We start from the raw sequence: 22244 nt of genomic DNA on the forward strand, positions 1-22244 counted from the left end.
TTCCACATAGGGGTTAACGAGGCAGATGCAGGAATAGAGGAGGAGAAATAAAAGACGGTTCTCTCCCTGCCCCCACTGAGAATCAATATTTAATCTTTTCTGCTTGAGAAGTCTGATCCAGTGAGTCAGGTAATTGAGACTGTGATGTGGCGTCCCATGTGTTCCCTTCTCTGGTCACTCTTTTTTCCATAAAGATGTTGTTTTCTGAAGGGTCAGGTGTCTGAGCTGTAGAGCAATTGATTTAGCTTTGACATGTTACATTTATGAACCAAACAGAAAAGAACCATTAACCGTTAATCATATCTGCCGTGGGGCCTGTACTTCACCGTCGGCAGTCTCTGGGTGCTGGTGCACCCTCTCTTTCGACTGCGGCTGACAACTCTCTGCTCATGCCCACAGCCAAGGGCTAAAAAGCCCATGCTCTGTCTTGCTGCTGCACTGCCCTCACCTTAAAACGTGAATGGACCCAAGTCTTCTTCATGCCTACAGTGGGGCTCTAAGTTGGATAACTGTCCAGATCTGGGTTTCCCCAAAAGCGGACCCTGAGACAGGCTTTGAGTGCAAGCAGGTTGACGTGTGAGCAAATCCCAGGAGACAGCTGTAGCAGAGTGAGGAGATGAGAAAGGGAACTGAAGGTTGCCAATAAGGGGAGCGTCACCAAGCCCGCGAGCACCGTGGGCAGCTGGAGCCCAATCCCCGGGGCGGGGGGCAGGGGGGGGCGCGGGGAACCTGCAGGGAGACGGCGTAGCTCAGGCACCTCGGAGCTTTCGCTGCTCAGGAGGAGGGAGCTGGGGTATTTATACACTGGCTCCCAAGTGCCGTTTGCTGAGCACTGCTTCCAGGAGCCTCAACTCTTCAGCACGGCGGCTTGTTACACACACGGGGGAACTCGCTCCTTTGTATGTGAACATGAGTGGGGAAGAAATGTGGAGAGACCCTCACAGTGTCAGTCAGCTACGGCCTGGCGCAACCACGTCGGGCCCGCAGAAGCCCGAAGAAAGAAGTACTTCCCTGTGATTCCCGCAGCACAAAAACGACCAACTATAGGACTCGGCGCGGAAAGACCGGAGCACCCTTCTATAAACAGAAATGAATGACTATTATTGGCGACGCTCGTTATGCAATTATAGAGTCCAGTGTACGATGCACATTCTTCAGGGTCTCTGTTCCAAATGCTGGAAGAAGGCACCTGGATGAGGGTGGGTAGGAGACTTTCTCCCTCCTCCCCTGACCACTTTACCCACTGAACGTGCCATGGAGCTGCCATCCTGGGATGGGGACGGCCACCACAGAACCTTGCCGCGGAGCACGCCCCTGCTAGGGAAGAGAGGTGCCCGTGACGGCCGGGGTGTTAGGTGGCATACAGCAAGGGGCAGGAGGCAGGGGAGCGGGCAGGCAAGAGCCCATCCCAGGCCATCAGCTGATTTTTAAAAAACCATTCTTAAAATATAAACATCACTCAGAGCTCATGAGTCGTACAAAAATAGGCAGGGGGCTGGAGTTGGCTCGCAAGCTGTATTTTGCTGACCCCTGTCATCGGAGAGCCGCAGTGTTTACGGATTCAACTGTGGAGGAGTCGATAACGTGGGAGTGGCCCCTGAGGTCCCGGCAGTCGAGCTGTCATTTTTTCCGAGGCTGTGAATTCGGTGGGGTTCCACGCTGTGGTGGGCCACTCCGTTGGAGACTGAGGCCAGCCGAGCACGGGCCTTGTGCACTGTTAGGTGCTTAGCTGCCCCCCTGGCTGCCACCCACCAGATGCCAGTGGGATGCTTTCCCCCGGTCACGACAAATGTCTCCAGACACGGCCAGATGTCCCCTGTGGGTAAAACCACCCAGGTTGAGAACTCCTGCAGCAGAAGGAAGGGAGGATGGACACTGAGACACAGCTCAATGCCATCCCTTGCCTGAAAATGGCTTCTCCTTCCTGTGTCTCGGCCAACCCTCCTTTCTTATTCAAGGTAGAGCTGCCGTTATTTCCAGCTGTGTCAGCGGTCTGGTCCTCGCGGGAGCTGTTCTGTCTTGTTTTGCACCACTTCTGACCTTGCCAGCTCCGTGTCTGAGGCAGCCTCCTGGAGACTCTGTGAACTCCTTATTATTCCCTAATAAATTCATTTTCTGTTTAAACTAGCCAGAGTTAAGTCCTACTGTTTACAACTAAGAATCCAGGCTGATACAATCGGCCTCATTAAGATTCACCCATGATCCCCCTTTAAAACCTTGGTCTTTTATCCTTGGGTTAAGAAGCCAGGCAAATATACTATAGGAATAACTCACAAAGGCAGATTCCCATGCGTGGGACCCACGGGAACATGTTAGTTTCCACACGAACTTCTAAGTTAAATTCTGTCTCCGTCATCTTTTATTTTTCTCCCCCTTTTAGGACTGGTTGAGAAAGTCTGTAGGAATCAAAATTCCCTCTGGGTCTCTACACATTCAGTTATGCTTTACTGTCGTCTGGCTTCCAAATGCAGCCCACACCTAATCCTCTCCACTCCTCTTGTTTTCCTTTCTCTCCACTGCAGTGATACATTTCTCTCTCCCGAGTTTCTTCTGCCTCCTTCTTCGTCTGGCCCGATCTCTTCTCCACTTAGCTTTATCCTCTTTTCCTCCTGCTTCATCTTTTTCTTCCACCTCCTCGTGCAAGTCTCCCGTAAAGCATCCCACCCTTGCCGCCCACCCTGATCGTGAGGTTGGAGGCGCCTATTTCCATTCTCTTCACCCTCTGCTGCTCCTCTGAGGATGTTTGCGGGACCAGTGAACGTTTTCAGCAATGACCACCTGCATGGAGAGGTAGGGATGCTGGGCCCTGAGCCTAGGTGGAGAGCTTGGCAGTAACATGAATGGGACCTGTGTGCTCAGACAGGTCGGGTTGCCTCAAAGCTCCACCAGCTTCAAAGAAACTGTCCTAATACTGCAGCAACCCTCCTCCGCCTCCCAGCCTGTGACAGCCTGCCCATCCCTTCATCCCTCCTCTGCACTGCTCACCGTGACTGATTCCTCTTGGGGAGACAAAAGGAGCCCTTGATTCCAATAAACGTTTAAAACAAACAAACAGAAATAACAAATCACTGATTCCCAGGCTGGTGGGAGGAAGTGAGGTGGAGGTGACATCTTCCCACTATTGTACTAACATGGATTAATTAGTCAGATTAGCTGCTTGACACCTGGGAAGGTGTGGAAAGGCATGAGAGGGTGAAGCTGAGTGCGGTGGAGGACAAGGAAGTCTGGGGCAAAGTGGAGTGCATGGACTAGGGAAAGGGGGTCTGCAGAGGGTCAGGGGACAACCCTGCATTCTGAGAGGTGAGTCAAGGTTCTACGAGCAAGCGTCAGCACCGGGCAGGGTTCTAGGCACTTTACATATATTATTTCACATAATCCCCATGACCCTATGAGATAGGTTCTGTCATTGCCACCTGTATTGGTTAGCTGGTGTGTCAAAAACGCTGTGTAACAAACATCTCCACAAAAATGTCTTTGGCTTAACCCATCAATCATTTAATCTCCTTTGTGTGTCCACTGTCCACAGTTCAGCTGAGAGTCAGTGGATCTAGTCTGGGCACAGCTGGGTCAGCTTGGGCTCAGGTTTGCTCCAAGTATCTCCTTTTGTATTGGAGCCAGTAGACTAACCGTACCGTGTGTTTCCCATAGTGATGGGAGACGTGCATGAGGGCAAGCAAAACCGTGCAAACTCATTTCGGGCCTCTACTTTTGTCATATCTGCTCACGTTGGCCAAAGCAAGGGGCATTGCTGAATCTAAAATCCAGAAATGGGGAGGTACACTCTGCCCACCATGAGTTCAAAGCAACTCACAGAGCCCAGCCCAGGGCTGATGAGGTGGGGAATTATTATCCTCTCGTGAACACTGCAGGGGCTGGGGGAGAAGACAGTGCTGGGAATGAATTTTTTCCAAACTATAAACTAGCCTACCGCATTTTAAATATGTGGCCACTGAGTTACAAAGGGATCAAGCAATCTGCGTGAGGCCGCAGAGTAAGCGGCAGGCTGGGACGGGAACCCCAGCGGTGTGGTCGCAGAGCCTTCGTTGCACAGCACTGCGCTCTAAACCACTGCACTGTACACACCACATCCTGCCACTGTACCCCACTGCTTGCTAGCTTATGCTGCCTGTGGTAGCAAGTCTCCAAGACAGTCCCCGATGACCCGCACCTCCTGGGGTTCACACCGTTGCCTCGGCTCCTCTCTCGTTGAATGTGGCCGTGCTCTGTGGCCCACAGAATACTGAGAAAGTGATGGTGTGTGACTTTGGAGGCTGGGTCATAGCAACCGTTTCAGGGCCCTCGTTGGAGTCCTGGGGCACTCACTCTGGGGGAGCCAGCCGCCCTGTTAGGATGCTCAAGCCGTCCTGTGGAGAGGGCCATGTGCAGAGGAACTGATGCACCGGCCAAGTCGGAGGGAGGTGCTCCAGCGTCCCGTCTTTAGATGCTCTGGTCTCCAGTCTTTAAGTCTCCCGCAGAAGGCCAAATAATGTGAATCCAGGACGAGCTGTCCCTTCTGCGCCGTCTGGATTCCTGACCCAAAGGAACTTTGACATGTAATAAATATTTATGGTGGTTTCACTTCCCTAAATTAGGGAAGGGCTTATGATGCAGCAACTAACACACAGCCTTTCCCAAGTACTGGAGACATCACCCAGTACTCAAAAGCAGAGCTGAAGTTTGAACGCGAACACTCTGAACTCTAACCCGTAATCTGATAGCACACGGCCGCAGGAGCACAGATGAGCTGGTGAAAGGAACCGCACGCACCCTGGGTGCTGGGTGGTTGGCGCACGACAGATGTGAAATAGATAAGGAACCCTGAAAGCTTATCTATGGCTGAAGACACCGAAGGTTTAAAAGCCCCAGTTAAGTCACAGAATCGCAACACTTGTAAAGTGTCTCCACTGGAAGATGTTATGACTCCCCCCTAGAATACCTCCCTCTGCAGACTGCCTCCCAATCTACAAGACGTGTGGCCAGCAGCTCCTTTCCTACATACGCGTTTCCCATCTGCAGGACGTACTTCCCACACTCAGAAATAGTTCTCATCCATTCATTTGTGCTGCTTACAAGTAAGCTTGTCAACTTCCATCTTCCATTTTAATTTGACCTTCACTTCATTGAAGTAAATCTGTCCCTGATCGGCTCCTGGGCATAGTCACGATTTCCACTTAAAAGACAGTTCTTGTCATCGCAATCAACTAAAGACAACATGGAATGGAGAAGACACCAGCTCTCCCCCCTGCCCTGCCCCCAACACCCAAAAGGAAGATAAGAAAACCCCATTGGCTTTTTATAATACCTTAGATAGTAAACCAATGCCAGCCCACAAACGTGGAAACCTGACAGCCTCGGCAAGGATGCTGGCAGCCGGGGAGGCAGACTGTTCTAAATGTAACACTTTAAAAAAGCATTCATCGCTCGAATCACTCTCACCATTTACCTGTCTCCAGTGACCATTCTGATATGCTGTGTTGGGCATAGCTTGTGAGAAATGCTATGTACACATAGGAAGAAAGGTCCCCTTTGAAGCATCCTTTGGAATTGGGATTGCTAAGTGGTCCAGGGACAGGCTGCAAGGTGGTTTCCTTGATTCAAGTGATGGGGGTGGGGAAAGGTCAGTCTTGGCCACATCATCAGTCAGACAAGTCAGGAGCTTGAGAGCTTCTGAAGAAATGGTTTAAACCAACAGATTCTCCTGTCTGTGACTTCCTTGCCCTCAAAGACTCAGCAAGGGTGCGGGACTGCTCTGGAATATGCAGTGTGATTCTCCGTCTCGTACACCGTTAGTGAGGACATGGGACCTCCGCATGTGTTCTTTTAACGGGAGAGGAAAAAAAAAAAAACAAAGCATAACACACATGATGTACACACACTCCCCACACATCTGTTACAATGTTCTCTGTTTTAGATACACAACACTGTGATAAATTTTCAGCACGTTTATATGTTTGGATTTAATAGAAGACACTTCAGAGAGTCCTAAGTTAAATTCAGGAGGTCCTCAGGGGTTCACAGGTGAGAAACCAAACTTAAAACATTCAGACCTGAAGTATTTGAAAATAAGCATATAACTGTATGGGTATCGTCTGGCGTGTTATTTTAACAATCACTTGAATGCTAAGCATACGCCCTTGCTAGGTAATCAGATCACGAGTTTACGTTCATGGACACTCACCATGGACTAAGCACTTCACTTCATTGACTCCCCTAATTCTCACTGCTACTAGCTGGTAGGGAAAGGAGCACCTGCACTTACAGAAAGATTATAGAACCTGCCCAATGCCACACAACCAATAAAAGGTGGAGCTGGGGCTCAACCCGAGAATGGCCCACCTCCAAAACCCAGGTTCTTGCACTGCCTGAAGCTGTCTCTCTCTCTCTTTTTTTAAAATTAATTTATTTTATTTTTGGCTGCGTTGGGTCTTCGTTGCTGTGCGTGGGCTTTCTCTAGTTGCGGCGAGCTGGGGCTACTCTTTGTTGCGGTGCGCAGGCTGCTCATTGTGGTGGCTTGTCTTGTTGTGGAACACAGGCTCTAGGTGCACGGGCTTTAGTAGTTGTGGCACACAGGCTCAGTAGTTGTGGCTCGCGGGCTCAGTAGTTGTGGCTCGCGGGCTCAGTAGTTGTGGCACGCAGGCTCAGTAGTTGTGGCTCGTGGGTTTAGTTGCACCACGGCATGAGGGATCTTCCCGGACCAGGACTCGAACCCGTGTCCTCTGCATTGGCAGGCAGCTTCTTAACCACTGCGCCACCAGGGAAGCCCGACGCTGTCTCTTTATAGGCATAAACTTCTGCATGTTTGTACAGCACTTTAAAATGCACCACAATAAATGTGTCTGAGTTGATCATGCAATGAGTCATCTGCACACTAGAATTCCTGCCTTTCTTTTTTGACAGTTTTATTCCGAGTATATTTATCCTTCAAAAGCCAGGTCAAATATCACCGCGTGTGAGAAGCCATCCCCAAACCCCAGCCAGGACTCTGCTCTGCCCTTTATATTCAGCACCTTACCTTTCTGCTTATTGTTGGGCTCTTTTGTATCTGTTTGCTTGTATGACCTCCTTTAGGGCAGAGCTAAGATCTCTTTACCTTTGTTGGTCTGCTGGAAACTTTATTTTAAACATCTCAACGCATGGATGTATAATTAGTATGCAGTAAGAAGCATAGCTCTCATGTGTACTGTTGGGTGGGTTTTGACACCTATGTACCCAATGTCCCAGTCGGGACGCAGAACATTTCCAGCACCCCTTCTGCCCCTTCAGGCAACCTCAGACGGGAGGTTATAAAAACTGTGTATTGTAAAAACTCTTCAGACTCCAACCTGTCTGATCGATTCTGTGTCTGTCGTCCCTACTCCAGTTAATGCTACAGGAGTCCTGCTGGTTGCCCAGGTTCTAAAGCCCAAAGCCTTTGCAGCCCACGCTTTCCCCTCACCCTCAGCCGGTGGCTCCTGATCTAGCCAACTTGGAGGAGCACCTATGTTCCCCCTGAGGCTCCTTGCCGAGGGTTGAGTCCTTGGTGAGGCCAGTGAGCGCCAGCTTCCCGAAGCTCGTCCTCGGAGCCCCCTTGTTTTCTCTGTCCACTGCCCGGTTCACAGCCCCCTCACCATCACACCGTGACTCCCCAGCCGTGAATCGGGTCTCGCCATCTCCTCTTCTTTCAGTGCACCAACCCCAGGGCTCCCGGCTGCTGCCAGAAAGTTTCCACGTCTCCCCATTCGAGGCCAACCACGACACACACAATAATGTCTCTACCCCTCAGCCCAGCTTCAGGAGATTTCACAGTCTTAGCTCCAGGCTTTTCCCTTTCCAACGTTTCCTCATCTGCTTCCATGAGACTTAAAGTCCAGCTACCCTTGGCCGACTTGCCTCTTTCAAAAGATGTTTTGTCCTCTCCTAACTCTGTGCCTTTGCCCAAGGCTGTGCCCACTGCATGCAAGGCCGTTCTTTCTGCCTCTGTGGAAATCTGGCCCACCTTCGGGGTTCTGTCCCCCCAGGTCTTTCCAGGTGCCCTTCTTCTGTTCCCCTATGGAGGGTCCCATCTACCCGTCCACACTCCACCCTTGCACCTGCTGGCTGCTGTTCACAGGCGCCTTGTCCCCCGGTGTGTCTACCGGCTACACTGTTAGCCTCAGGCCATGGCGGGAGTCCACGTTAGGAGAATAAGGGAGAGAAGGAACGCTCTTTCAGGGAGAATAGCAGTGTTTGTTCTGCTGTATTTGCTCTGCGTGTTTCCACACTGTGGGTACACGGTGATCGTGTTTCTCCCTTCACACTGGCTGCTGGGAAGCTTGGAGCCAAATATAGAGTCCTCCTCTGACCGGGAGCCACAGGACGAATCCTGAGGGTTGCTGTTACTTCTAGCTTTGTCTCCTGTTCCCAACAACCACGTGTCTTCGTCTGTCTTCACCTTCTAGATGGGTTTTACTGTGTCTCTGCTCAGGCTAGTTTACTGGAATGCAGCAGAGAAAACACCACAACGGAGCCAGCGGAGGGACGTCTGTTGGATCCAACTGTGGGCCGCACCTCCACCCCAAGAGCCTAGCACAGAGCTTGGCGCGTAGTAGAAACTCGGTAAATACTCAGTTTCATCGAATTGAAAAGGGGGGGAGGGTGGCGGGTGGCGGATGGGAGCTCCAAATCATCAGTGAACCGTTTTAGTAAAATTCCTGAAAATAAAGTTGTTTCTACTCTAGGGTTATTAGGGAATCATGGGCATTGAGCTCACGTTAAGGAAGAGACTGCTTTTGGACTTTAGGACGTGCTGTTTCGCTCTGAGCATTATTAAGCTATGCAAAAGCCTGCCACAGAAGGAGCCGTGGCTACAAGTACTGGAGCATGTAAATACGGAATGAATCAGTGTCCTGGGAGCCCTCACGTTTCTGGGGATCTGTCGACAGGCTGGGTGCTTCTGTCACAACAAAAGGAAAAGACGAAATGAAATTAATTCTTCCTGATATGCCTCTTGATACACTTACATCAATCCCGCTGTATAGAAACTTAAGGTTTACGCGTTCATAAAGGCAGCACGGAACAAAGCCCAGAAAATTTAAAGGCTGATAGAGGGAATTGTTTCTCCTGACCATGGCACCTGCTCTCACTTTCTGTCTCCCTCCAGAAAGAGCCCTCGGCCATCGTATCCCAATAAGTCTAACTCTGCGTCTCTGTGTGGGTCTCCCTGAGCCCCTCGGGGTGTCTCTCAGATGCAGACACCCACATCCCCCCGGGTTCTGACTCAGCAGGACATGACCGCACCAGCTCAGGAGAACTCGTCAGGAGCACAACACAGCTGTCCCGCTGCTGAGAGGCGCTTGCCACGGACAGGCCAGAGGCCGGCCCTTTGGGGCGGAGCGCTGGAGGCAAGAGCAGTCCTGAGAACGAATCCCACCTGCCCTGTTCACCCCTCCCTCGACCGTCGTCCTGTTCATCTACGAAGCCACTTAGAGAAACAGGGTGTCTTGGTTGGGCCCCCAAACGATGGCCAGCAGCTCTGTGCTCTGTCTTCAGGCAGTCCTGCCCCACCGGTGACATCTGTTCTTCCCATGGAACCTCCCAGAAGCAGAACTCACGGCGTTCATTTGGGTGTCCGATCCCTACCGTGGGACGAGCCTACCTCGCAGACGCCTCGTAACCATCCTGCGAGCGTACAGGCAGGCCGGCAGCGCAGGGATCGCCAGCACGCGTGGAAAGGCAGCCTCCCGGGTATCAGGAACCGCCTCCTCCTGTGGCAGCTTGATGGGAGGTTCCAAAACTGGCCTGCGTCTTGCTGTATGTTTTTCTGCGGGCAGCTGAACAAGATAACTATCCTCATGTGGTTTGCATTTCAGTAATTTTTTTTTACCTGAGAAATAATGGTGGGTTTTTTTTCTTTTTGTTTTCTGATTTTCCACAGACAAACATCCAATACACCAAACATAGCGACCCGCCTGTGGGAGCAGATATGCTTGGCTTCCATCGCTTTCTCTGGCATCTGTGATGTTCAACCCTTGGCCATCAGTGGTTGTAAGTCAGGGTCTCTCAGCCTCGGCATAATTGACACCTGGGGCTGGATGAGCCTTGGTTGTGAGGCTGCTCTGCACACTGCAGGCCGGCTAGCAGCACCCCTGCTCTCTTCCCACTCGATGCCAGGATCACCCCTCCTTTCCCAGGCGTGGCCACCAAACGTGTCTCTGGACGTCGCCGAATGTTCCCTGGGGGAAAAAACCCACTGCAGTTGAGAACTGCTGCTGCAGGAGAAAGAGACTGGAAGAGTCTGGGCAAGGAGTGCCCTTTGAAGGTGGTCGTTTCCTGCGGAGCTTGACAAAAGGCACGGACATACGCGCCTCTCCCTTATCATCACCCACTTCCTCATCCTCTCCGCTGCTACCAGGGAAGGTGGGAGCCACAGGACAGTGAGCTTCAAGAGGGAGACGGGCATTTTTCTTGTAGAATTGCGTTGATGGCTCTTCAGGGAATCTTCCCAGACCTGAGGCCTCCAGGTAGGAGCTAGGAGAGCGGGGGGAAGCCAAGGATGGGGAAACTGGACTAGTTTTCATCTCAAAGTAACTTAAGTCTGCGTGGCATTGAGGAAATGCCCAAATGGGGCTTTCATTCATGGTCCAGCGTAGCAGAACTTGTGAAAGCCTTTCCCCTCCTCTCTCTGGCTAATTATCCCACACGAACGGCAAATGTCCTCAGTATCTTCTCCCCAACTCACTGACGTCTCCCCAGTTTGCCCTCAAGCACGGCATTGCTCGTGGACGCCTTTGTCCGCCCCGTCCCTACATTTCTCTCCCGCTTTCTCCCTCCTCTTGTTCTTTGCCTTACAGACTTCTCCTGCTCTCACGATAGCTTCAGGCAGGTCGTAGGCTGAGGGGTGAAGCCTCCTGCCACTGCGTGGAGGGGTCTGGTTCCACATGATACAAACTTTTCCCCCATTAATATGAGAATCAGCTCTGTGGTCTACTTACTGAATTACTGTTGTTTTGAACTCTGTATTCGTTTTCTATTGCTACCTCACAAATCATCGCACACTGAGCAGCTTAAGGTCACAGCCGTTTATCAGCTCGTACTTGGAACGTAGGTCAGGAGTCTGGGTACGTGCAGCTGCATCCTCCGTTCCGCTCTCTCTGGGCTGCTGTCGAGGCGTTGGCCTGGCCGTGGCTGTGGAGCTGTGCTTCCCGGCCGAAGATGTGGTCCTTGCCCGGGTGCAACTGGGTGTGGCGGAATTCGGCTCCATGCAGTTGTAAAGCTGAGGCCCGGGTTTCCCCGTGGGCTGTCAGCTGGGGCTTGCTTTCGGCTCCCAGAAGCCACCCACGGTCTTTGCCACAGGGCTTCCTTCATCTTTTAATCCAGTAGAGAGACTCCCCCTCAGGCTTCAAATCTCTCTTTCCAGGAAAAGCCCTCTCACCTTTAGGGCCTCCCCTAACTAGGTCAGACCCACTGAGGGTAATCTCCCTTTCTTAAGGTCAGCTGATCTGGGATTTAATTCCACCTGCAAAATCCCCTCAGAAGCACCTAGGTGTTAGCATGTGATTAACTCGGAGAGGCCATGTGTATGCCAGGGGTCAGGGATGTCAGGGGTCACCTTAGAATTCTGCCCACCACAACCCTAATATGAAAATGGTGGTCTCCTGTCACTAGAAAGCCACCAGTGTCCAGGAATCATGGACTGATTGATTCATTCATTCATTTTGCTGACACCGGCACAGAACATGCAAGATGTCCTTAAGTAATAGTCATTGACCTAACGTTTCTGAGAAGTAAATGAACTCATTCAACAAATATTTATTCAGCATCAGACTTTTCTAGCCATAGAAGACACAATGGTGACCTGTCAGAGTCTTGTTCTAATGGGTGACTGAACGAATGAACACACACTGGAGGCTTCCCAGACCACCAGGTCCTCACTGGCCTAGCTTCTCGTTCAATAAACACTTGGCTGGTTGCTGACTTTTCATGAGTTAAGTCTGAACCTTTAATCAGTTCTTCCTTAAGGGAAATGAGGAGAGTTTGCTCGAGGCAACTGATGAGACAGAATGTGGAACCAAGTATGGCAGACCCGGTTCACCAACTTGCAGATTCCTTCACTGTGTTGTCCTTAGGGTCAGTGCAAGAAAGGCCAGGCGGTAGGTACTGGGTCCCCTTGCCCTGACTGCGTGTGGAGGTGAAAACAGGGTGGGAGAGATATGGGCCCAGCTGGTGAGGTTCCCAGGTTCCTGGGCTGCCTGATGACAATTTCTTCCTCTTGGAGACCCGAGAGCAGGAGACTTGGGACCTAGAAGCAAGAACTGAGTGGGAGGTCCAACAATTCTTGTAAGGGGGTCAGACGCAGGTCTCACTGCCTGGATCGGAGGCAGAAATACAAGAGTCAGGTTGTGGAGAAGAATGGCAGCTGAATCGTAATCGTGAGCAGCCGTGAAGAGTCGCTTTTCTCGGGCAGTTTGGCGGGCCTTTGGGTGGGTCGGCCAGTCGTGAACGTGAGATCAGGACAGGCAGGACTACATCTCTGTATCTAAGCCTGACGCTTCTCACTGGGAGGTGACTGTGTCCTCACATCCCCTCTGAAACATTTGGCCATGTCTGTAGACATTTTCGCTTGTCGTCACAGGGGTGGGGGTAAGTTCCAGCATCTAGTGGGTGGAGGCCAGGATGCTGCTAAACACTGTACAGTGCACAGGACGCCTCCCAGCAATAAAGGAAGATCTGGTCCCAAACGTCAAGAGTGCTGAGGCTGAGCGATCCTGGGCTAACCGGATTCACGTGTTGGGATCAGCGGCCAAATGATCGGTGACCCAAAGGACACGATACTCAGTGAATTGTGGTGGCGACTGACACCCACTCAGGGCTCCACATTCAACCAGGCTTGTGGGCACAGACGCAAACTGGACCCTGGTCTGCTGTCGTGAGCGTGCCCCGTTCACAAGAGGGTAAACACATGACAGGAGACTTTTGGTTTCCTGTTCATCAAGTAATAATTCCTGTTATGTATAATTTGGAATAGTGAATTTACATTTTTTCTTATTATTTTGTGATTCAGATCTACCTTTTTTTGTGAAGAAAGCACAATTTTAGGTTTCAAAGCACAGTTAACCCTTAGGAAGTAGGTTGTGAATTTTCTGGTTTCCTCGAGCTTCATCAAAACGGGGCTGCCCTGGTGGCGCAGTGGTTGAGAGTCCGCCTGCCGATGCAGGGGACACGGGTTCATGCCCCGGTCCGGGAGGATCCCACATGCCGCGGAGCGGCTGGGCCCGTGAGCCATGGCCGCTGGGCCTGCGCGTCCGGAGACTGTGCTCCACAACAGGAGAGGCCACAAGAGTGAGAGGCCCGTGTACCGCAAAAAAAAAAGAAAAAAAAAAGATCCCAGATTCCACCTTGTTGCAACACGCACAAACTATTTCATTCCTCATCCCTCCTGAGGGGAGTGCAGCCTGCGGGTCTAACATCATCTTTCCTTGCGTCCCAACAAGCCTGTACTTTTTTTTTTTTTTTATTTACAAGCCTGTACTTTAAGGAAGGGCTGATTTCTATCTAATGGCCCCAGTATACACTCTGGAAGCAGCATTTTCAGCGAACTCCTAGAGACTTTCCCCTTCCTCATTATCCACTTCTTTGATGAAATCAGGTTTTGGAAAGCATAATTTTGATTGGGGTATGTTCTGACTCTTTGAGAACACACAGTGTTTTAAATGTGTTTCAAGTTCAGGGCAAACGCTATCTTTTTTGCGTGAGATTATGAAAATCAAAGACAGATGCCCCAACGGCGTGAATCCCTTGAACTCTAGAGAAAGCAGTGTCGGAAATAGAGCCCTTGACGGGTTTTCTTCTACTTTATACATTTCCTGTGATTAATCCTTCATCGTGACCTTGATGCCCTAGAGGTGTTTCAGAAGTGGTTTCCCAGGCTTAGAGAGACGGTATGGTCCTGCTTGGGTATGATGGCGGGTGGTCCAGTTTGGAAGCCGCGTTGTGCTAGCAGATAAATATTGGGGCCTCAAAGGTAATCTTTCCAACAGTAAAAAAAAAAAAAAAAAAAAAAAAAAAGTGCTGCGGGTCATCAGTCTCTTTTTTTCTTCTTTTTTTGTGTTTTTATCCTTGGTCTGTCTGGCAGTTACCCAAATTATAAGACTTGCCAGTCATTTCCGTTTGATCATCTTGCTTAGAAACTCAAGAAGTACCCCGCACGCAGCCCTGTCAACAGGGAATCATTAAGGCTGAGCAGACAAAATGTATATGCTTAATTGTTTTCATTGAAATAAACGCCCTGGGTACCCCCCGCTATTTAATGAGCACACACAGGTTCACTAGGACAGCTGCCATCTTTGATTACTCGCTTTTGCACTTGAAGGGAGAAACGAGGCTTGTTTTTATGAGAAATAGGACGTCACCTTTTTGATTTTAACCCGCATCCCACCCCAGCCTATTTCCCAGAGTAAAACGAGCTGGATTAACGGAGGAGGAATGAAGACATTTAAAACCTTCTCGGTTGGCACCTCTCTGCTCCCCATTGGATAATTGGTGTTTCAAGTAGAACTAAGATGCTGGCAAAGCTTTTGAGAGTTCTATTAGAATTTTAGTCAGGCTGTGGTACACTCCTGTCTTGTAGGAAAAACTGGAAGCCAGACCTGTATCCAAGCGTCTGCTAGTCCTTTGTGAGAAGACAAGAATGTCAGCCTAATTGTCAATGAATACCCTAAATTTCACTACCTGAGGCCAGTCTTCCCTCCCTCCCTCCCTTTTTCCTTCCTTCCTTCTTCCCTCCCTCCCTTCCTTTTTACTTGCTTCATTTAAAAATCAAGAGAACTGTAGCCCACCTTCAAGATTCTTGACTCTGAAATGGAAGGTTTCAGATGGTGCCCTTGCAACCAAGGGGCTATTCGTTTTCCATCAAGATCACCCCCATTTATGAAGTTTCTCAAACTCTCAGATGCCAAACTCAACGGCACCTTCCCCGCCCAGCTCTGCTTCTTCTCCATCTTGTTCACTGAAATGGATCCATCTTCCAACGAGCCTTCCTGCCTGACATCTTTAACTCACTTTTCAGCTACGTCACAGCCATATTCATACAGAAAAGTGCACACGCGCTAAGTCAGGGCTCCCTGAATTCTCAGCCTAAATGCTCTCATGGAACCGGCACCAGATGAAGAAGCAAAACACCACCAGCACCCTATGCATAATGTTTGACTCTTCTGAGTTGACCTACTCCAGATCTCATGAACTCTCTCTTCTCCGTCCCCTCCTGGAACCCTCCCCACTTCTGGACCATCTTTTCACTGGTCTCTCAGTCCCCATCTGTGTCCCTTCCCATCCTTTCTCCTTCCCACCATCAGCCTCAGGATGTAGCACAACCTGAATGTTCTCTGTTCCCAGTTCAAAAACCCACTCCTGCTCCGCAGTGCTAAGGGGTGAAAAGTCTGTTTCCTCATCAAGAATACAAGGTTCTTGGGACTTCCCTGGTGGTGCAGTGGTTAAGAATCCGCCTGCCACTGCAGGGGACACGGGTTCCAGCCCTGGTCCGGGAAGATCCCACATGCCGCAGAGCAACTAAGGCCGTGAGCCACAACTACTGAGCCCACGTGCCACAACTACTGAGCCCACGAGCCACAACTACTGAAGCCCGCAAGCCTAGAGCCCATGCTCTGCAACAAGAGAAGCTGCCGCAACGAGAAGCCCGCACACCACAACCAAGAGTAGCCCCCGCTCACCCCGCACCTAGAGAAAGCCCGCGTGCAGCAACGAAGACTTAACACGGCCATAAATACAAATAAATGTATTAAAAAAAAAAAAAAAGACTGCCTTCCAATGCAGGGGGCGTGGGTTCGATCCCTGGTGGGGGAACTAAGATTCCCACATGCCGTGCGGTGCGGCCAAAAAAAAAAAAAAAAAAAAAAAAATCCAAGGTTCTCAGGGACCTGACTTCAACCTTTATTTCCAGCTCTACTTCCCAGTTTTGCCTCATGTAACTTATGACGGAGCCAAACGAAAATCCACCGACCTTATGACATAAATAATAACAGCAGTGACAGCTGACTTGTTGTAGATATTTAACACGCACGCGGCTCTCGAAGAAGGTTTAACAGATTTTCACCCTCATAGCAACCTTATGAGAGAGATGCTATTATTAACCCCCTTCACTGGAAACTGAGTAACTTACCCGAGGTCGCAGAACTGCCTTTAGACTCAGAGGGTCTGACCTTGGGACTTGTGCTTGTAAGCAGGATGCGTACCAGGGTTTTCCACATCTATGATTTTGTCTGTGCTCTTCCATCCTGCAGGGTGTGCGTAACCAACTTTTTAAATCCACAACTGACTCAGTCTGCAAGACTCAGCTGGTATGTTTCCTCCTCCAAAGAGTTCTTCTGGTTTCCTTCAACTGGAAGTTGTCTCGGAGTATCCAAGCGTTTTAGCGGTCCCTCTGTGACACACATCCTTTTACTCATTCATTTAACAAACAGCTGATCCTCATTATTCACAGTAGTGATGTTGTACAAGGTTGCCATGAACACTATGAGTGAAGACGGAACCACTGCTCCTGGGGAAAGACAGGGTTAGGTTCCTGTGAGCCTCTGCTCGCAACATTTCATTTCATCAGCACATAAGCTTCTTGTATGCGTGTTCCTGTTTATCGACACCTTATTTAATAAATGCTATTGATTCATGCACACTGAACTCACGGCCAACACTACAACTCATGTCTGGAGGAAGCTCATGTAACACACGTATTTTCTCCATAAGCCTTCTCACGCTTAGGACACTAGACAGCGCTGCAGCATTAGTGGGTCATTTTAAATGCTGAAATCATCAATAAAAAGCACAAAGGGCAAAAAACATTGGTACTAAATAGGGTGTGAAAAACCTCAGCTGGGAACATGCTTGTCAAGCAACCAAAACATTTTCCCCATTGTGTACGTGGCCTTGAATGACTGTGAAAACCCTATAAGTATTGATTTCAATAAATAATTCTATCGAGAATCCACGAATAACGAGGATGGATTATGTTTACTTCAACCTCGTGTTACTGTTACTGAGTAAGTGCTTCTCTTTCCTGATAAGTTATAATCTCCTCGAGAGAAAGAGCTATGTTTTATTAATCTCTATGCTTCCCCCACAACTAGCCCAATGCCTTTCTCATTTTAAATGCTCAGTAACTTGTTTATTAAATTAACTAAAGAAAAAGGAGGAAGGACATACTGGTTCAGAGGTTCATGATGTAATTTCTTCACTGTACCTGGCTTCTCCTTCAGATACTTTTAGTCTGCTCGATGGTCTGTGCCTTCAACACAGTCATGTGTAATTGTCCCACCACCTCAAAAAACCATTTCTTCTTATTTTAACACCAAAGATATAGGGGGTGAGGGGGAATGGGTATTTTTACCCCTTGGAAATGTGCTGCCAATATAAAAAAAATGTAAGGAAATAGTTTGGGGGTGCCCTCCCCAGCTCCTTGTGATGTTTTAGGAACATCACACATTTAGCATGTGTGGAGAGTGGACCCACGATCCTGTGAAGGGTTGGGAGGCGGTGGCAGGGTGGGACCTGGCAGGGTGGCAGGGTGGGAGGAGGGAGAACGGGGCTTTGAGCTCCAGGTTGGTTTTAGTTGTGGCGGCAGCATGGCTTTCACCAGGGACCATGCTGTCAATTTTCTTTTTTCATTATTCTTGGTTAATGCCTCCTCCTCCTGAACAAGACATTAATGATTTTCTTTTACTGCGTTTTTGTCCTTTTCCATTTATTAAAGTTGGCTTGCCTCTCCTTCCCCACCACCCTTTGCATTTTGAACGGAATACAAAAATAATGAGGCTGTTTTGTTCCACATCCGTGAGTTTTAGCTACGTAAACCTTGTATCAAATCAACATCTTTTTCTATTGCTGTAACACCCACTATCTCTACAGTGATCACATGTGATTTTCCACTGCTGCAGGAGACGGGTAATTATTTTACCGAGCAAGAAAACAGGTAGCTTTGGGAGCAACTTAAGAATCTGATGTTCAAGGTTATATTTTGAGGACAGATATGTAGCCAGACGTTTCAAAGTTTAAAAACAATGCCCATTCAGGACATTCCATTCAGGGCTTCTGTCTAATCAGAATCCAATGGAGATTTCTGGTTTTCAACTCTTGTACCCCATTCTTTACAGGCTTGGATTTTTAAAACCTCCGTATAGGACAATGTGATTAGGAAAATAGAAATAAATACTATTGCAGATTGTAAGAACGGCCATGATCCTTCACTGCCACCTGCATGCATGCCCCTTTGCAATGACCCCCATCAATAGGTCAAACCTATTTTCCCTTCCTTTGAATCTGGCCTGGCTTTATAACTTGCTAGGGCCAACAGAATGTGACAGCAGGGACAATGTGTGAGTTCCAGGCCTAGGTGTCAAGAGTCTTACACCCCACTTCTCTCTTTGAGGTCTGCCTTGCCTGTTGGAGGGTGGCAGACCATGTGGAGCAGAGACAAGCCATCTGCTCAGCAGCCAGTCTCAAGTTCACCTGGAAGCCAACTACAGATTCATAACTGAGTTCAGCCAAGACTGAGTCCAGCCACTCACCTGAATCCAGCTCAAAGAATCATGAGCTAAGTAAACGGTGGTTGTTTTCAGTCATTAAGTGTTGGGGATGTTTGTTATGCAGAAAAAGCTGACTGATACAAATATTCTACAGGATCTAAAATTTTAATCTAGTGAGCATACAAGAGTAGCCACCTGAAAATTATTTTCTAACTACTCCAAAACAGCAGTGTTTAGAGGTATTTTTAAAATTAAAAGGGCCTCCAGCAAGGACTTATCAGGAAATACCACAAAGAGCAACAAAACGTCACACCCTCAAACAATGTTACTATCTCCTAGGATGTACATTCTGTAAGCCAACAGGGAAGAAAGAGAATGTGCAGAAGTTCTAGGGGAGGATTTTCTTTCAATAAAAATCGTGAATCTCCAGTAAGAACCTTTCCACATTGCGTATCTGTTTATGAACATTAAGTAAAATACGTTTAGCAATCCTAACAGGAATGGCTATTAGAGCAAAACCTTTCAAAATGGAATAGAGGAAATTCATATGAAATTGGTTTTTTTTTTTTATTATCATGAACTAGATTAAAATCATCCTGAGCTGTTTTAATAGTATGTTTTCACAGAGACACATTTTGGTTCCAATTACTCTGAAAGTAATCAAGAACTGTTTCCTATGGAAGTGACAGGAGACTGACTGAAAGACGCAGATATAATCGACTTTGGTGAAAGCCTGTTCACATTCACTGAATCTGAAGTGTTCTGTCTTTAATCCCCTCAGAAGACAGAACTCTGGTCTTCAAGAACACAGGCAGTTTTTTGTTTTTTTTTTTTGTTTTTTTTTTTGCTGTACGCGGGCCTCTCACTGTTGTGGCCTCTCCCGTTGCGGAGCACAGGCTCCGGACGCGCAGGCTCAGCAGCCATGGCTCACGGGCCCAGCCGCTCCGCGGCATGTGGGATCTTCCCGGACCGGGGCACGAACCCGTGTCCCCTGCATCGGCAGGCAGACTCTCAACCACTGCGCCACCAGGGAAGCCCACAGGCAGTTTTATATTCACCTGTGGAAGCGCTTATGTCCATTTCTGGGGCTTGTGTGCATTGAGCTCTCGTTATTTTCCTAATGAGGACTTGAAACGAAAATTCATTCTTCTTTAGTAGACATGCATATACAATTCAAAACGTCTAAATAGTGGAGAGCAACTCTCCTGCCCTCTCACGACTCTCAGACACCCAGCTCCCCTCCCCCACTGTTTCCATGCCTGGGTCGGTGCGTATCCGTCCAGAGATTTCTTTAGAGGGACAGCGGACCCTGACAAGCATTTATGTCTGATAGAGAATACATGTGCTCTTCAGACCCCATTACCGTTTCTGTTTTCTTCGGGGCATGAAGCTAGCCGGCATTCCACCTCCCTTGCAGGTTTATGAGGCCTGCTGCCAGTGCTCTATGGCTGCTACGTTCCTGCTTCGGGAACCCCCATCTGACCGCCCCATGCTCTCTCTCTGCTTCCCTGTTAGACTGTAGAATTCAGATGCTGACGGACGGCGGAGCCCAAGATGGATGAGATCTGGGTCCCTACAAGACCGCGTGAAGCACAACCTCCCCTCCCCCACTCCAGTGACTAACTGGACTGTCTCCTGATGCCAGCCAGGCCGGTTTGCTCTACTAGTCACCTTACTCTAGTGGTTCTCTACTGGGGATGCACCTTGCTGCGTTTCTAAAATGCACCTTCCTTTCAGCTGGCTGAACTGCAGCCCAAGGCACATTTCAGTAGATAAACACTCCTTCTAAAAATCTTACTGTGGGGTGTTTTATAACCTAGCCCCCTGGCTTCGCATCGATGGGTTAGTTGGTGTGACTTGGGTCCTTTTATGCTGGTCTTGCAGTTTCTCTGCAGCCCTGGAAGTCGGCTATTTTTGGCAATTGTCCCTGGCTGGCGCTCCCCTGCACCTTCAGATCCTTATGAAAAGTGACTCTCTGTGCAGACATCCAGCTAAGGCACGCCCTGGTGTACCAGAGAGCCTGGGAGCTGCGCTGCCAAACCAAACCAAAAAAAACCCCATCCGCCTGACCTTGAACTGGTTTACTATGAGTCCCTTTCTCATCCGGAGAATCTCCAAGGAGTTCTTTGCTTTGAACAGTGCATCCTCCAATCAAACACAGATTTCTGAGTAAAAAGAACAGGAGAGATGTTGCCGTTTTTCCTTAGGTACACCATCAGGAGTGTTCCCGCGGAGTGCCCTGACACTTCCTCTTTGCTGACTCAAAATAATGATGGAGAACAAGAAGCGGGGGTGGGGGTGGGGGTGGGGGGTGGTGGGGGGGTGGGGGGTGGTGGGGAGTTGGGCGGGGGCGCGGTGCTGGATAAGAGAGAAAAAGAAAGACCAGTCACCCTGAGAGACTCTGGGGAAGAGCCAAGTTTGTTCCTGCCCCTCCCACCCTTGGTTCGTTTCTTTGTTTCAAAGCTTTGTCCCATTAGATCCTCCAGGAAGTCTTGTGCTGGAGGATGGGATGTAGGCGGTGAGGGTATCATCTCCATGGAGTGTGTAGGTTACAAGATGGCTCTGAAGACCCTGAAGGCTTGAGGGACTTTACACACTGAAATGCTGGCTCCGTGATGCACACAGTGGGTTTCGCTTCCTGTTCGTTTCCCCGAAACACTTGCCAGGTTGTCGACCGTTATCACCATCTTGCAGAATTTATGAAAGCTTCTCAGAAGTTATCGATATAATAATCTCTTTATTTTCTTCCTATTTTACCCTAAAGTTTTTTTTCTTTTGCATTTAGGGCTCCTGGGCTCTTGTATTTTACAGTATATTCGTAGTTTAAATGAAATCAACACATCTCTCGTGGCAAAAAGTTTCGGGGAAAGAAGACGAAGCTTTGCCAGATGGGATCCTTCCAAAAACAGATGTGCTGATAGAACAAGGACCAGCTCCTTCTCCTGGAGTGTCCTGGAGGTGACAGATGCATGGCTGGGGGGATGGCAGACGTGACCGGAAGACAGTGTTCTGAACACTCGAAAATGGGAGCAAATGTCCATCCTGTCCAGTGCAAATTAATTACCCTTCCCCCCAAAAGAAAGATGTTTAGAACTACAGATAACGAATCTTGTTTAAGAAAGAATTTACCAAATTGGCAGATTTCTGTCTCAAGAATATAACAAAAACATTTCACAGGTGGAGGATTTCTTAAAGTTAAGAAACTCACCTCCTAAGAAGACAGGAATGTGTTTCCCGAGCATAAGGTATCTGCGCTTGGAGTTTTCCCTCCTATCGCAGGTTGGGATTGTAGACAGGAAGGACACAAAGCGTGTCTGTATTTTTCAACACCTGATTCAGGAGGTGGAGAAGCTAGGATGGAGCAGTGTAAGTAGCCCCTGCATGTGCTCCTTGAACCCAGAACGGCTGGAGAGGCGAGTTTAGGGCCAGGAGCCCGGCACCCACGCCCTCAGAATTTTGCTGCATGACTCCGCACCTCTGTGCCAGCGGGGGATGCCTTTAGATGCCATGTGTCTGTGGCCTGGTATTCCCGCCAAGGACGTCTCAGAACAGCAGCTAGAATACGAGGGGGCTCGTCCCACTTCTAGGAGGAGCGTGTGCTGTTCACGACTGCCTGGGGCCAGTCAGAGCCACGTTTGACTGGGCAGTGCTTCTCCAAGTGTGGGTGCGTCAGGCCACCTGGGGCGTTTGTTACAAAGGCAGATGCCCAGGATGTCAGCCCTGGAGCTCTGGTCGCTCTGGTCCTTGGGGCTGGGC

At 49.3% G+C, this 22244-nt stretch overlaps 1 long non-coding RNA gene across 1 annotated transcript in view; it reads right to left on the minus strand.

Annotated features, from left to right (window-relative positions):
• LOC137216781 (uncharacterized) overlaps positions 1–22244 on the minus strand; it is a 45453-nt gene that overhangs the window by 11835 nt on the left and 11374 nt on the right. Inside the window, exon 2 of the long non-coding RNA XR_010939855.1 lies at positions 16133–16510. This is a non-coding gene — a long non-coding RNA (uncharacterized lncRNA). The remainder of the gene's footprint in view (positions 1–16132; positions 16511–22244) is intronic.

The sequence above is a fragment of the Pseudorca crassidens genome, chromosome X, assembly GCF_039906515.1.
Source record: "Pseudorca crassidens isolate mPseCra1 chromosome X, mPseCra1.hap1, whole genome shotgun sequence".
Taxonomy (NCBI): Eukaryota; Metazoa; Chordata; class Mammalia; order Artiodactyla; family Delphinidae; genus Pseudorca; species Pseudorca crassidens.